At 38.5% G+C, this 15,050-nt stretch overlaps 1 protein-coding gene across 4 annotated transcripts in view; it reads left to right on the forward strand.

The window, feature by feature from the left end:
* The window catches only part of kazna (kazrin, periplakin interacting protein a), a 265,787-nt gene that overhangs the window by 20,259 nt on the left and 230,478 nt on the right, over positions 1-15,050 (forward strand). Inside the window, exon 1 of one of the 4 annotated variants that reach the window (XM_036534461.1) lies at positions 6,637-6,754. The exons of the other annotated variants lie outside the window; for them this stretch is intronic. The gene's annotated coding sequence lies outside the window, so the exon portion shown is untranslated. Of the gene's footprint in view, positions 1-6,636; positions 6,755-15,050 lie in introns of those variants that run through there. 4 annotated transcript variants of the gene reach the window in all.

The raw sequence follows: 15,050 nt of genomic DNA on the forward strand, positions 1-15,050 counted from the left end.
AGAACCAGTCTGTGTACACTGCAGAGTACTGCATCAACAGTATTTGTGGACAGATACAGATAACTGGGAGATTGAACAGAACCATCCAGTTAGAGTGAGACATGTAATATGTCACAAGACAGGGATCGAATGCATGCCTCTGCCTTGTATGGAGATTTTAACCTTAAATATCCTGTTTCCACACCATTACTTCTTCACATAAACCTTCATTCCAGCCCTGTGATTCTTCAGGCATGAAAGAAATCTACTCATCTGACTTTTTCAGCTGCTCACATTCTTTGGTAGCTGATGTCTCTGATGCACGCTTAATAATGGATTTCATCAAAGAATTCAGCTAATGTCACGTACCGGGCCAAAAGGCACACTTCTATTCAGGCTCATCTCCTGTCACACTTCACATCTATTGTCCTAGTCTGAGACACATAATAAAAATGTTAAATTGGCAGGTTGGGGTGCGGATGTTACATTATTATGTCGTTGCTAACAGCGGCTGAGTCTTTATCTGGGTAGAGAGGCCAGGCGACCCCTCATTTACCCATGATACAAGCCATTGACTCTTCTGCCCAGATGTGCATTCCAGTGATCAGGGATGTTAGAGGTTTCTTCACCTCATTTCACACATCATTCCATGTGCAGTGCAGTACATTTATTTTTGGCCACTTTTTTGTAATTATTATTATTATTATTATTATTATTTACAGATTTCAGGGTACAATGAGATGTAATAGGTTTGATGAGGCATTGTCCTAAGGAAGGGTATGTCACTGAAAATAATAGTGGCTTAAACAGATACCCGCATTGTGTTGCCTGTGTCTGATTTGAAATGGGGGTCATGTTTCCCTCTTGCTCTTTCTTTGAGTCCATTTCTTTGCTGCATATGTAAATGGACTTAAATGTGGAGAAGAATGAACAATTAGATGTCAGTGCATTGCATCATATGTTATTGCTTCCAATGGAATCTCTCCACAGAAATCATTTTTAAACTCATCTTAAGCAGTCCTTTTTCTCATTTCATTTGGGATGAAGACATGATTAAAACTATGTATATCGAATATTGGATTCTGTCACTATAGTTGCTATCAATCATAGTATCCTGAGTAATAATTCAACGAATCAATTGCAGTTATGAATATGAAACAATCGGGGAAATTTTACACTCTTGAAAGAGCTGGGGGGTGAGAGGTCAGAGGTTAAAGGTGAGAGGTGAGGTTATCCCTCCTCCTGCCTGTCTCACAGTCCTGTTTCCTGTCCTATAGAGAAGAAAGAGGCATAGAGGCAACCCTCTCTCTGCAAATGCAATCACGTGAACCATTATCCAATTCAATCTAAAAGACCATAGCTACTGTTTTGAATGGATTTTAAATGAAAGTGTTTTTAAGTTGTGGTAGCAAGAAAGAATAGTATATTTAGTTTTATTAAGCCTATAAAGATTTATATTTTAATGACACTTTGACATATTGCTAAATAAAAACTCCTGAATAAGAAAACATGGAATGTTCAATTTTGTCCAGGGAACCCCTGCTCCATGAAAAATACACCTCCAATACGGGGTTACATGCACACAAAACACGCAGTTCTGATCAAGCAATGGGAGTGGCCTGACTCAGGGCAAGTCCCGTTTTTTTGCATATTACTAAAACTATTGTGGATACTTTCCCTTTGTGTCTCCTTATACAGAGAGTGTGTGAATTTTGTTTTAAAAAGAGAGATCTACCAACGACAATTTGCGCTCAAAGCAGTCTGAATACATCTGAGGCAAGAGGTGTGCTGGCCTCTCTGATACAGAAAGTGCCTTGGCATGTACATCCCAGCATTTCAATTCATTCCCTTTGTGAATTAAAGTACTAAAAAAATATAACTTGTTGCCTGTAATCACAATTTATTTCATGAGAAAGTGTGAGCAGTCATCGATTTTGAGTGTCTACAAAAAAGACACTTTCTAGCCCTTGAAAGAAATGAATACAAATGTCCCCATCTGCATCTCATCAAAGTGGTGAATGGAGGTTTCATCTTCAATCGATATGTCTCTTCTCTTCTTAGTTAGCAGTTTTTATTGTCTTTTTTTCAGTCAATCAAACCTGCAGAGCTTGTAAGATTGTTCCCAGTGATGTGACACTAGGTGGCAGACTGATCAAAGTTATTGTCTTCACTGGCGTGCCGCTGGGAAACTCGTAACGGAAATGCTGTCACTCCCTACAGAAACGCATTTCTGTTCCTTCTCCTGCTCAGATGGGTAACAGTTTGAACTCACGCAAGGTTCTGTGCGCAATTTGTGCAAATACAGCGTGCAAATACTGTGAACAATCTCACTTAACTCTCCCTGCAATGCAATTGATCGGAATGAGTACAGTAAGCTTGTCTGAATTTGCTATGGGAGAAGATTTGATGCAAATACCTGTCAGACTTCAACAACGCCAGACTAGATTTAAGACATTTGCTTGAAATTTGTATATTCTTTGAAGTTGCAACATCTAAAGACCAACATCCTTAACTTAGACTCACTATTTAATGCAAGTGCAACTTTTTTGGTAAAATTCAACAACTGTCAAAATGAATGGAAAAAGCTGAATGGTAAAAGATGTATTAAACCATAGTACTTGCAATAATAAAAAAGTTTAAGTTAGAGTTAAGGATAAATATTGTTTTGGATCCAGGTGTTAGTTTTATACCAGCTTCTCCTAATTTCCAATAGCTTTTTTTCTGCTGAAAATGTATTTTTGTTCTTTCATCTCAGGAGCTAAGTGTAACATGACTAAGAAACGGCTGTTTTTTGGAAACACACTGAAAAACTATCTCCTCTGCTACCAGGTGGTGGCAGTATTGTGTCAAAAATACAAACTCTTCCAGCCACCTGTTTGTTTGTAAGGAAACTGTATTTTCCCCTTGTGGGTACTAAAGTGGCAAGCCTGTTTCTCAGTAAACACACTGAACAAGGTATGGAAATCGCACCTATCTGACATTTTGAATGCACTAAATCTACTGTGAATTTCTCGTGACATGTCTTATGTCTCTATACAAGAGGTATGATGTCATCTTTTCCCTAGAACTGGTACAACACAACATTATGACTCATTGAAGTTGTTTTGGAGACCTTACCTCAAAGGACTTAAAAGTGCTTGCTTCATTGTTGTCCTTGGGGGATAAGCTCAGACAGACATTCTGCTTTGAGTCACAGTAACAGAGTTAATTCTGGTAACATCATTAATTAACACCATTTCACATGATGACCCTGTTTATTTTCAGCTATTTCACATTATATTTGGGAATAAAGCCTATTGCATCCTATGTGCAGAAAATCTTACCCATATAACTGATTATTATTGACAATTTATTAATGACTAATTTGAATGTAAGACATAGTGGTAAATGAAAACAGAAAGCTTGTCAATTTTGTCAGTACAGAATCATCCAGTTAATTACAAAAACAGATAAAAGGAGGCTTCATTTGAAATATGAACATTATTATTCAGCATGGCCCTCTAATTATCTGTGTCTTGTCAATTTATTGATTTACAAAATCATAGTGATAGTCACTTGACTGTGATTAAGGCCTTAGCTGAATGCATAAGTAATATAGTTATGTGTATATAACTTATCAGCTGTTGAAGCCTGAAAGCGCAAGTTTCTTTGTTAGAGTGAATGCATGCTGATCCATATCCTCTAAGAAAATATAACTATACATACTCTTATAGGATTCCATACAGAGATGAAAATAGCCATCCTAATACATAAAAGTTTGAGGCATTCATTTTGACAAGAAGCAGATGATTGTACACACTGGAAGCTGCCTTTTGCTGATATATGCACCCCTGTTCCTGTGAGTACTGGACAAGTACCATGCAATCTTTTTTTTTTTTGCACACACCAGCTGCATTTGCTGTTTGTGTGAAAGCCATGAACACCAGTCCCTATGACTTTCAGAATGGAAGCCAATCCCCCTCCATGCAGAGAGATCGTGCTGCGTGCCGGGGGGCGTGCCCTTGGATATTGGACGATCTCCTGCCTCTCATTCCTCCTTGGAGCTTTCTGTTTCCTGGCCAGATCTCTGCTCCTCTCACCCCGGCTTCCTGTACTGGCTGTCCCTGCTACTTCCTGTCCTGGGGGACATGAGCCAGGAAGTCTAGTGACCGATGGCACAGAGCTCGATGTCAGGAGGAAAACATTCCCTTCCTCAAAAGCCCTGCCCCTTGTCATGTTATTCTGCTAACTGAAACTGCCTCAGACTCAAACACTATAATCCTCACCAATATAGCTCGACCAGACTTAGATATGTAGTAGTATTGATGAAAAATAAAACAAAATGCAGTATTGGCTGTGTGTAGTAAACTGCGCTGAAATAGGAAAAATACACATTTTCCTTAACATCTTAATATCTGTTCATCTCCTTTTGAACTTTGACCCGTTTCTGGAACGTGAACTCTGTTTTACCTCAGGCGCTCAGACATGGTTTTCCGTCAGCGCGGCAGACTGTGTTGATTAAAACTCTAATTCTGAGGATGGCTTGTTCAAATTGATGGGGCAGGGCAGATGGCTCATGTCAACAAGAGTTCAGCTCAGAAACTGCCATGAAATCTCATCACTCTGTCTCCAAGGTTCATCTGGGAAAGGATAGCAGAGACCTGGCCTGCTTTGAAACTTTCAGGGGTGCTGGCCAAGATAATCTTCTTTATTGGGTTTTCCTGTTTTGGATGCAGTTATCAGATATACTTTGACCTGAACATTTTTTTTGGATATTTTACAGTATAACAGGCTGGTAATTCGTAATCATCAAACAAATCCCTCTGAATCATTCCTAAGTGGTGGCAATTTATGAGTTATGAGACATCATAATATGAAGGATTAATCTAGTAAATAGATGATGCTGTGGCTTATTTTTCCATTGGAATTTAAAATCCAAATCGCAACCTTTGTGAATCACACAAACAGTGGTATGATTACTACAATATACATACCTCTATCTTTCAGATCATGCTTGGCTCCCACCATCACTGCTTCTTATCATGATGGATTCCCTTTTCAAAGGTGCTTCAGACTCATCATCAGGCATGTTTTAGTTTCGCACATCCAGAATGGCTACAGAGATCTGCTCAGTTTTCAGTAAAAATGTAAATATTTGGCATGTTTTTGTCATTTCATGCAATTATAGCCTGTTGACCCATCTGATATATTAACAGGCTTGAGGGCCTGAAATGAGAATATAGTTTTCCTTTGATGTCAGCATAATTTTCATCATTCTCATTTTATAATTCTGTTCGCACCATTTTATTTTTATTTAGATATTTATTTTTTATTTGAGGTATTATCTAGTTATATTGGTATTATCACAGACTGTATTCTGTTGCAATCTACAGAGTGCTCTGCAACAATTAGCACATTATCTCTGTATATATCTGTTTGGAGTTAAATCAAAAGAGCATGGCATTAATATTGCTTCTAAGGGAGGCTTGTTGAAAGCCTGGTGCTGTGTTGGCAGGGAGCAGGATATAAAGGCTAACAGTAAAGAGCTTGATTCAGAGGAGTACAAAAGCACAGACTGTTCAGAATGCACCGCTTGTTTCCTAGGGTAAATATAGGCCTTTAACTCACAAAGAAAGAACAAGATTGTGTGGGGAGGAATTGCTTTTGAAAGCTGCTAAATGGATCCCATTATTATTCCTCTGACCTTGCTGTGCTTGCAGAATATAGTGCTCCTGACATCTAAACCCCTAACCCCAAGCAAAACTCTAATGCCAGTTCTGACCATAGTGTTATATCTGCCCAGCGTTTCATATCTGTAACCTCAATTCATATCTTTAAATAACTGATTGTGCAACGTTATTGAGCCTTAACCTCTTGCACTCCAAGAGCGAGGGTTCCTTACTTCACAGATCTGAGTTATATTGCGACAATGCTATCGTTGGTACGACTTCTCATCGTAATTGAGTTTGCCTGTCAGTCTCTCTGATCCATTCACAGGTGTGGCTTCAGTTAACCTCGGGAACTGACTGGCCTACTGGAATTAAACACACTCATTTAATTCAAAACGCCATTAAAGTTACCAGCTATCAAAATAAATATTTAATGAAACATATCACAGCGTATGCAGTATATTGCACGGCTGTAAAGAGTTATATGACAAAAGATGCATTCGTCCTGATACGATCTGTTGGTATGATCATACCACTTGCATAATTACGCAACACTCAGAACCAAATTGGCAAGACGTCTTAAAGCTAATTGCACGTCGCGCGCGCACGCACGCACACACATACACACACATATATATGCATAGAATGCAACTGGTGACGTTTTAAAGACAATGTCGTTCCAAAACGCCACGACTGTCCGATAGTGAATAGTCACAAAAATTAATTCGAATAATAAACATTTCTACTCAATGAAATTCAGTAAAGCTTTACAAAAGACGTCACCGGTATTGTTATCTACAGATTGGCACTAATTCATTTAGGATCTATTAACACTAATTCAAAACAGCAACTTGACAGATACGGCGGAACGTTTCAGAACCGCACTGAAGTCACTATGGTAACGGCTTAGTGTGCTTGGTTATTTTGGACCAAGTGTCCACGAGGAATGAACTTGTCCGCCTTTCCTATCCAGAGTGCGATTTAGAAAAATATCAGTGAGTTCTTGCGAAGAACCTTGTTATTGCAAGTACACAGCGAAGAGGCAGCTCAGTAATCGAACTGCTGAAGAGTAATATTTGATTGGTATCATGTTTAAAATGCTGGCAATGCAACTTGTCATCGGAGAGGTAAGTGAATATATAACAATTTAGCAAGAAAAAGTTGGCCAGATGGAGCTTGTAGCGAAAAAAAATATTGCTTGCGTGCTTCCATAAGCAATTTATAAATGAAGTTAAAAGAAGAGCACATAATCTTCAATCCATAATGATTACCCGACGTTGGAAGGCTAAAATGCAAACTCACGTGCAAACTACCTGCACAACTAGAACACATTATCGAAAAAAATGTTTGCAGCGACTCATTCCTTAAAATTTGCAAAATTTTAATTACATTGTTTAAGAATATCTGTCTACAAGCTTTTCTTCTGTGGTACACTACAGGCACGTCTTACAGCAGCGATTCCCAATCATTGCCCGAGTCCGGCTGCTTCCAATTAATTTCGATCTCTCAAACTGTTTATTGACTACTAGCTAGGTTTGTTTGTGCCACCTCACAGTCGTCTGTTGTTTATCGCCGAGGAGATAAATGCCATGTGTATTTGTGTGTGCTAACAGAGTGCCAACTACATTTAAAAGTGTTGGTGTCTTTAATATCTGCCCTATACTCTTGAGGCAGTTGTCTCAATGATCTGCTCTGGTCTCTAATATGGTTGACTGAAGAACTATATAATTTTAATCAATAAAGCTGAACACTAATACAAATTTAAGGTGGAGAAATGATGAGTGGAGCACTGCGGAGGTTTGTGCCCAAATCCTCAGTGTAAAACAGGCGAGAGAGGGATTTACTCAGCCAAGGGCATGGCCACTAGATATCCACACTGAAGGAGCCAGATGGGCAAGCAGGCTAGTACACTGCTATACCCCCTACTCTGTGTGCCATGGGGTCTTAAACTGAGGTCCTGACTCTCTATACTCACTTAACTTCTCATCTGAACGTTAGTTGTACCTTTGCAATCACGCAACAGATATCTTTCTCAAGGCCCTGAGAACATGGCCTGGATCAGTATACCATTAACAACTCAATGGAACCTAACCAATTTGGCTGGTGAGAGAGTTAGGCTTCATGAACCCCATAATGGGATGGATCTGCTGTGTGCTGCTCTACCCATTATCGTGTTCCTAAAGTTTCACTCTCCCGTCTATAATTTGAAGGAAAGGAAATGCACACATTGTGTCCTAGGAAACACTGCCCTGTGCAGCAGACCCCTAAGTGTACCTCTCTGACTGCATACTGGGCTCTGTCTCTGATGGAATGGAGATAGTGAGCACAAGTTAATAGATCCCAACTCGCACATTTCATGCATAGCTCTAACCCTGTAAAATAATGGCTCCTCTCCCACAGAGACGTATAGTTACGGAACAGACAGGCCAGCTGTTCCAGCTTCAGCATCAGCAGAAGAAGTGCCCAGAATGAGAGAGCCAAGAACCATGGCAGTAATATGCTGTAAATCAGAAGGGTGCACAGCTCTCTCCCCCCACTGTCTTCCCATCCATTTTTTGAGGAGCAGCAGCTGCTGAATATGATGGCAATTTCCAGCTCTGATCATGATAATACACTTACGGTAATTGAATCTCAAGCACTCTGTTTTTAGATTTATGCCTACCGATCATCCTTTTTTTTCCCTCACTTTCAAGGAGCTGCGTGAAGATGTTAACAATTAGCTAAAGACTGGAGTTCCACTTTTTTGGGGGGATTTTTTGCCTTTATGGAAGCATAATCACAGTTTGGGGGATGCATCTCTGAAATAGCGGATGGCATTGAATAAATGCAGGAGAAACATGCTTTTCATCCTGTTTAAATCCATCTGAAATCTACACTGTACCCTAGAAATGTCCAGTTCTAGACCCCCTTTGGGACACTCACCTTTGATAAGGAATTAGTTATTGAAGGCAGAGCAGGAAAGGAGGAAAGGATCAATAAAATGTTCCTGTATGTGTCCCTATGGGAATTTCCTTATTCATAAATCTCACAACAGAACACTGACTGCAAACTGTATGTAGAGACAGAGTGTATGTATGTACCATGTTTCACAAATCTAACCCAAAAGCTCTTCATTGCTATAACTGTCATGTGCAAAGTCCGGTCCATGGAAAGAGGAAGAATTCAGAATTTTATTAGCTTCTAGAATTTTATAGTTTTTCAGTGTTGACTCATGGATTGACACGACACATGGATTCACCTTGTGAGTCAGTTATAAGAAGCATATAGGAAGAATATGCCAGAAGCAAGTAAATATCACACATACAGAAAGTACGCAGCGTACGAAGAGTGAAGAGTTAATCAACTCATGCTTCTCGAGACCGCGGCTCAGGGATAAAAACAGGCCATGAATTCAGTTTGGCACGTGCTGTTTAAGGAGTGCAGGAGGGTTCTTGTCATTTCCCATTTGAAATGTATGAATAATCCCTGTCTTGTGCTGTAATGTATTATTGTGGTGGGGTTTTTTTTTCCTCGCGGTGGGCATGATTAGTCACACCGCTGTGGCTTTTTGCGCCACATTGATCGTCAGCAGCTTGGCTGATGTGCAGGGGGAAATGGGCTTTCTTCTGTCTGAAAACTGAAAGCTCTGCAGGCTCTTTCAGGGCTCTGTGTGACAAGGCTGTGTGCCTGGTTTCTTGTTGCTGGGCATGTTGTGAAGTCTATTCTTTTTTTTTTTTTAATCCCAAGATGTCAATCTTGGGATCAATGTGTTTGTGTGTGTAGTTTTAAACTAATTTTCATTATCATATATACACTTCAATTGTAATTGTATACCTTATATTTATACCTTATAATACACTTGGATTTTTTTGAAATGGCAAGATTGATGTAAATGACTTGCCCCCAAATTTGAGACCCACCCCACTTGATTTTGACTGATTTTCACCCGCATGTTTTCAAGCACCCCTCACAGTTAGTCTGATTAATAGAGTCATTTTGGATCCAGTGCCAAAGGGTTCTAGAATTTAGATTAAAGTAGCAAACTGTCTGAATGAATTTAATCACAGTTAAGCTTGTTTTATTTAAAAAAAAAAAAAAGAAAAAAATAATGTTCTTTGCAGTTAACATTCATAGGGCTAATAAAACAGTTAATTTGGTCATTGTTGCAGTCAAAATTATTTCCTTACTTTCTTACCATTGCAATCATCTGTGCCATATTGGATGGCTATTATGTTTTTCATATTTGATAAATTTACAGGCTGATTTTCATCCGGTTTTAAAGAAATACAGGAATTAAAATGCTGGGTCGCATATATGTATATCAATTTACTTAATGCCAGTCTTCCTTGATTTTAACTCCTACAGTGTTTGTGAAATTAGATTTGACAGGCTGTATTCATGACATCAGTGTTCTTTCTGGAATTTTTATGCCCTGCGGGTCTGAAACAAAGGTTACAATGTGCAATTGAAGCACTTGAATATTTGCTTCACAGATGTGAATGCCAGGCATTAACTGGATGTTATTTTTTGCAAAGCCTTACGGGCACCTTGCCATCGTCAAGGAATGAATGTAGAATTAATTTATGACGCCTGTAACCTTTAATCATTTCATTTGCTTGCTATTTTGTGTTAATTTTACCTCCTGTGATGAAAGCAAATTGAGAACATTAACTGGAGGAATATACTCTAGTTTAAGTAATGCGAAGAATTATTTTCACTGCAGTGTTAATGTGTGGTGATACCAAAGGAGCATACCAATGGAAGAAAATGCTGTATTTTTGCTATCACGTTTAATTTACAAATAAAATGCAATAATATGTGGGGTATTGGTGTTTGAGAAAGTGGTTGTCAATGTGGCATACCATAAGTAGTCCAGTTCAGCAGGACATAGGCTCATTTGATTTTTGGTTAAGAGAAATAAAGCTGTTGGGTTGAACTGCATCTTGCTTGAATGAGTCACCACTAGTTAGAAAAGTTGATGAAGCTCTTGAAAAAGTACTGAGAAGGACAATAAGAGTAGTTCAGGGTCTGACAGAGGTCGCATATGAAGACAAACCTAAGCAACTTAACAGCGACTTATCCACTGTTGAAAATCAGATCCACCAGAATTGGGGTTAGAGTCTTTCCTGTTTTCCTCACTTTCTTTTTCAGGGCTATGTGGCATTATAAATGAGGCTAATGCCAGGCTTTAGGCTTTAGTCCTGGCCTTGCTCATGAACCTGAAATATGAGCAGACTATGTGTTTTTTAACAGAATCAGGAAGCACAGTGGCCCTTTTTGAAGCCAATAGAAATTTTGAAAGCTAGCTAAATAGTTTCTGAGAAAAGTTGTGAGAAGAAGCTATGCATGCCACCAAAAAAAAAAAAAAAAAACAGATAAGCAGCTAAAAGCTAATTCACTATAAAAGTAGGAACACAGCAATGTGGTTGTTTACATTGACCAGTTAGTGCTGTAGCTTGGTCTATTCATAATGTATTGATCAACAAACATGAACAGATTTTTGACAGCTCACAGCTACCTAGATCAGTAAAAATAAAAAAATAAATTATAAAAACTCAGATGCTTTGGCCTGTTGTTTCTTCTGCGAGAGGGAAACACGGTCCAGCTGAAAGTGTGATTCCTGCTATTTTTCTTTGCTTTCTAGTCAAGATAACTTAATTATGCTGGTCAGTATTTACTAGTTACTAGTTAAGTCCATACAGATTTTTACATTTATCTGTCATCTTCAAATCCCGAGGTATATAACCAAGGACAGCCACAGACGTGCTAGATTCACTAGCTACCTACCCAACTCATTATTTGTTGTTCATTTTTCAGTTTGAGGGTCTGTATAATTGAAAGCGTCGTTTTGTCCAACACAACAGACATTATCAATTTGTTTGAGTGCAAATAAAGGATAAACCTTCCTTTAGAGGTGAGAAATATTCAAACCTCTGCATTTTGCTACCTCTGTTTGTGTGGACAAAGTGAACCTGCTCCGGCAGTGTCTTCCTACCAAGCTTCCGTGTGCCATGTTTCCTCGACTGAGAGTTACATTAGTGGCCAGAGCCGTCTTTTGGAATGAGGATTACAAAACACCAGGGCTTCCTGGATTTATGCTTAAGTACCTGGCTGTAGTTTGGCTGTGGTCTCAATAAAATGAGTTTGAGGAGAAATTTGATGGAATTATTTTTTAAAAATTTAGAAGAAGTAATAAGGTGGATGTCAGAAGCTGTTTCCAATTTCTACGTTCTGTGTACAGAATTTGGAAGTACAAATATGAAATACAAAATGAGAAAATAGGAAAAAACTACATTTCACACTAGAAAGTGTATCTGAGCATAAAATTGTAAATGCATGGAATAACTTGCCAGGATTTGTAGTGGAGTCAGACAATCTGTGATCTGTGACTAAACTTGACACAGTACCAAGGCAGTATGTAAATGATTGGAAAAGGTGGGCTGAATGACCTGTTCTTGTAATTATTCTTTATATTCTTAAGTTATGATGAATTGTAGTCTGCAGTAGTCAGTAGCATGGCTTATGTGGCGTGATTATGAACTAAATTGGCTCCTTCAGGGGTTATAGCCCTGTTTGCACAACACTTGAGGGGGAAATGAAGAACAAACCATAATGGGTGTTTTCATTATTCACGAGTAATTTTTCCTAAGTGTGCAAACTCCTAGAACAATATGTATAATTGCTTTGGTAGTTTGACTTGAGTCCACAAACAGAGGTAGAGGAAATTATGCAAGCTAATGCATAATTTAACAGCAGACATTATTTCTATGCTGAAGTATATTGTGTCACTGTACTGCATGCGAGAATCCCCTACTTTGTTTGGAATATTTTATTTGTACTTCTTTGCTGCTAATTGATGAGGTATAAACCAAGTACGCTGCCACCTGCTGCTGTGGAGCATAAGTTTTGGGTTTGCATGCAGATTCTGATTTGATGGCTGTTATAACGCTGCACATATTGTCTTGGTGTGTACTGTTGTTGCACACCGGTGCTGTGACTCTGTGCTGTTGGACAAACTGCATGTTTTCACAGAGCAATGTTTTTTTTTTTTTTTTTTTTTTGTCCGTGAGTCATAGGTTCAAACTTTGATAAAAATGTAGCTGCTAACGTTATTTTAAATATTGGTTTTGTGTATGTGTTTTTATTTTTGTGTGCAAACTAACCAAAAAAGATAATAATAATAATAATAATAATAATAATAATAATAATAATAATAATATTTTATTATTAATAATAACAATACAGAAAATACCTGTCTTTGAATCTGTCTGACCCTGTGTTAGTGCATTGATTAAGTAAAAGAACAAAGTAAGGCATGCTGGGGGTGTAAAATGTGAGGTGTTAGTGCTGCTGAGATTGAATTGGGCCAGAATGCTGTTTATAACCCCTAATTTGTTTATTAATATACCTTTCTTTTGCTTTGGGGGGAAGCTGTTGTTTTCTCCTGGATCATTTGGTAACGAGATGTTTGTGTGTGAATGTTCACACATTTTATTGTCATTACAGCCATTAATGTATTCTTTTTGTCCATTAAGGGATCTTGAAATGAATGAGTGGGAGGAATTAAGACAAAGGTGTGGCTATCTCTGTTAAGGACACGGTTGATTTAATTATTTTTAACACCATGAAATGCTGTGCATTATTTTGAATGTTTCTCTGATAATTGACACTGCTGATTAGGTTTAATGAATGTGGCTCCATGCACACCACTTGACAGTTCTATTTTCTGTTCAGTTAGTTATTAAACTAAATAAATTAAATTTGCCAGATGCTTCATGTTAATCTTATTTATATTCCAATAAATACAACGCACACTCGTTGTAGGGCTTAACCCTCCTTCCAGTAAGGAATCCTCTCATATCTAAGTGGGCTCCTTTGGACAGTTATCTGTATTTGTTAAGAGTGAGAATTTTGCACTCACATCCATATCCTATTCTGAATACAAGGAATATTTACTTTGTGTTGGATTTGTAAATGCAACCAGATATGACTGGATGTCTAGCCTACATTGTGTATCAGTTTAGTCTGACATTCTCTTTTAAAAAAATAAGTTGCTCACACTACCTCACCATGCTTCCTGGGGACTGGAGCCAGTGAGCAGCAATGTTGAAAGGGTAACTGTGTTTATAACAACTAACCAGTAAATATAACACTGGATTAGTTGGTCTAAGACAGCAATCTAACTTTGAAGGCTTATTTTGAGAAAGACAGACCCTTTCCCTAACCAGGGAAATGTTATCTGCTGATGCTTCATGCATAGAAATTTTGAAACCAATGAGAGAGTTCATGATTTTCTTTATTTGAAGATTGTTAAAACATGTTCTCATTTCTCCATACTCCTCTAAGCCTACGCAGTTGTGACACAACACAACAAACTTGTTGATTGGGTAATAGGACAAAATGCTTTTCCTATATGTTTTTTTTGCAATGTAAATTTTGTATATAGAAAGACAAACATTTATTTTAGAACATTTTCATAACAGACTGTCTCATGCCTAATCTCAGTAAATTGTTATGGAGTTATCTGTGTGTGTGCTTCAGCTGTTTTGGTTGGAGATCTTGTTCTGTTTTCATAACCCTGGACATTTCTCAGGATGAGGAGTGATATCAGTTTAGAAAAGAGTACATGCAAAAGACTGTTGCAAGTGAGATTTTTCCGTTGCTCCAGCTTGCCTAGGAAGGGTGAATAGTTTTGTTCTGTGATTTATTTATCTGTTAGAGTCAAGGAGGTTCAGTGCTCTTGTTTGTGCTTTTAGATGGGTTCTTATGTTAGCATTCCTCAGCATTTTATAAGTACTGACAAAAAAACTGACTTTATGACACTGATAGTTTTATCCCTCGTGACCAACCATACATTACTGACATTATTTAGACATTGTGCCTCTCTTGGTATTTATATAGTTTGGTTAGTTTCCATTTAGCATTATCTGCAGATTAGTCTGTTTGATTTTCTTTCAGTTGCCTCCATGTTCATATGTTTCTAAGCTCAAGCTATCCAGCTGAAGCAGCGGCAGGTGTGTGCAGGTGTACAGGTGTGTACAGGTTGGTTATCAGACTGCAGTTCCATACAGGCACGGCTGTCCATCAGAGTGTGTTAACTGAGTGTGTTAACGTCCCGCTTTCATCTGCGCGGTCCCAGTGCCTCTCCTCCCTCTGCCAAGCCACTTTATTGAAGTTGTACTGCAGGCTCTTGGACAGGACTACCCGTTTAACCTGCCCACTTTAAGTCAAGTCGTCTGGTGCCCCGCTGTTACAGTCTGATCTGGAATGTCTCAATTTTAAGCCTTGGCCGTTACTGGAGAAATAGACAGCAGGAAGCACAGATGACTACCTGCCGTTTAGCTTGCCGGTTTTCTTTTTGTATGCGCAGTGTCTGGCTCATACATTGCAGTGGATTTGCTCTTTCAGTATCTCCTACCCTCTTGAATGCATTTTCACCAGTAA

This window comes from Megalops cyprinoides, chromosome 7 (assembly GCF_013368585.1).
Source record: "Megalops cyprinoides isolate fMegCyp1 chromosome 7, fMegCyp1.pri, whole genome shotgun sequence".
Classification (NCBI taxonomy): Eukaryota; Metazoa; Chordata; class Actinopteri; order Elopiformes; family Megalopidae; genus Megalops; species Megalops cyprinoides.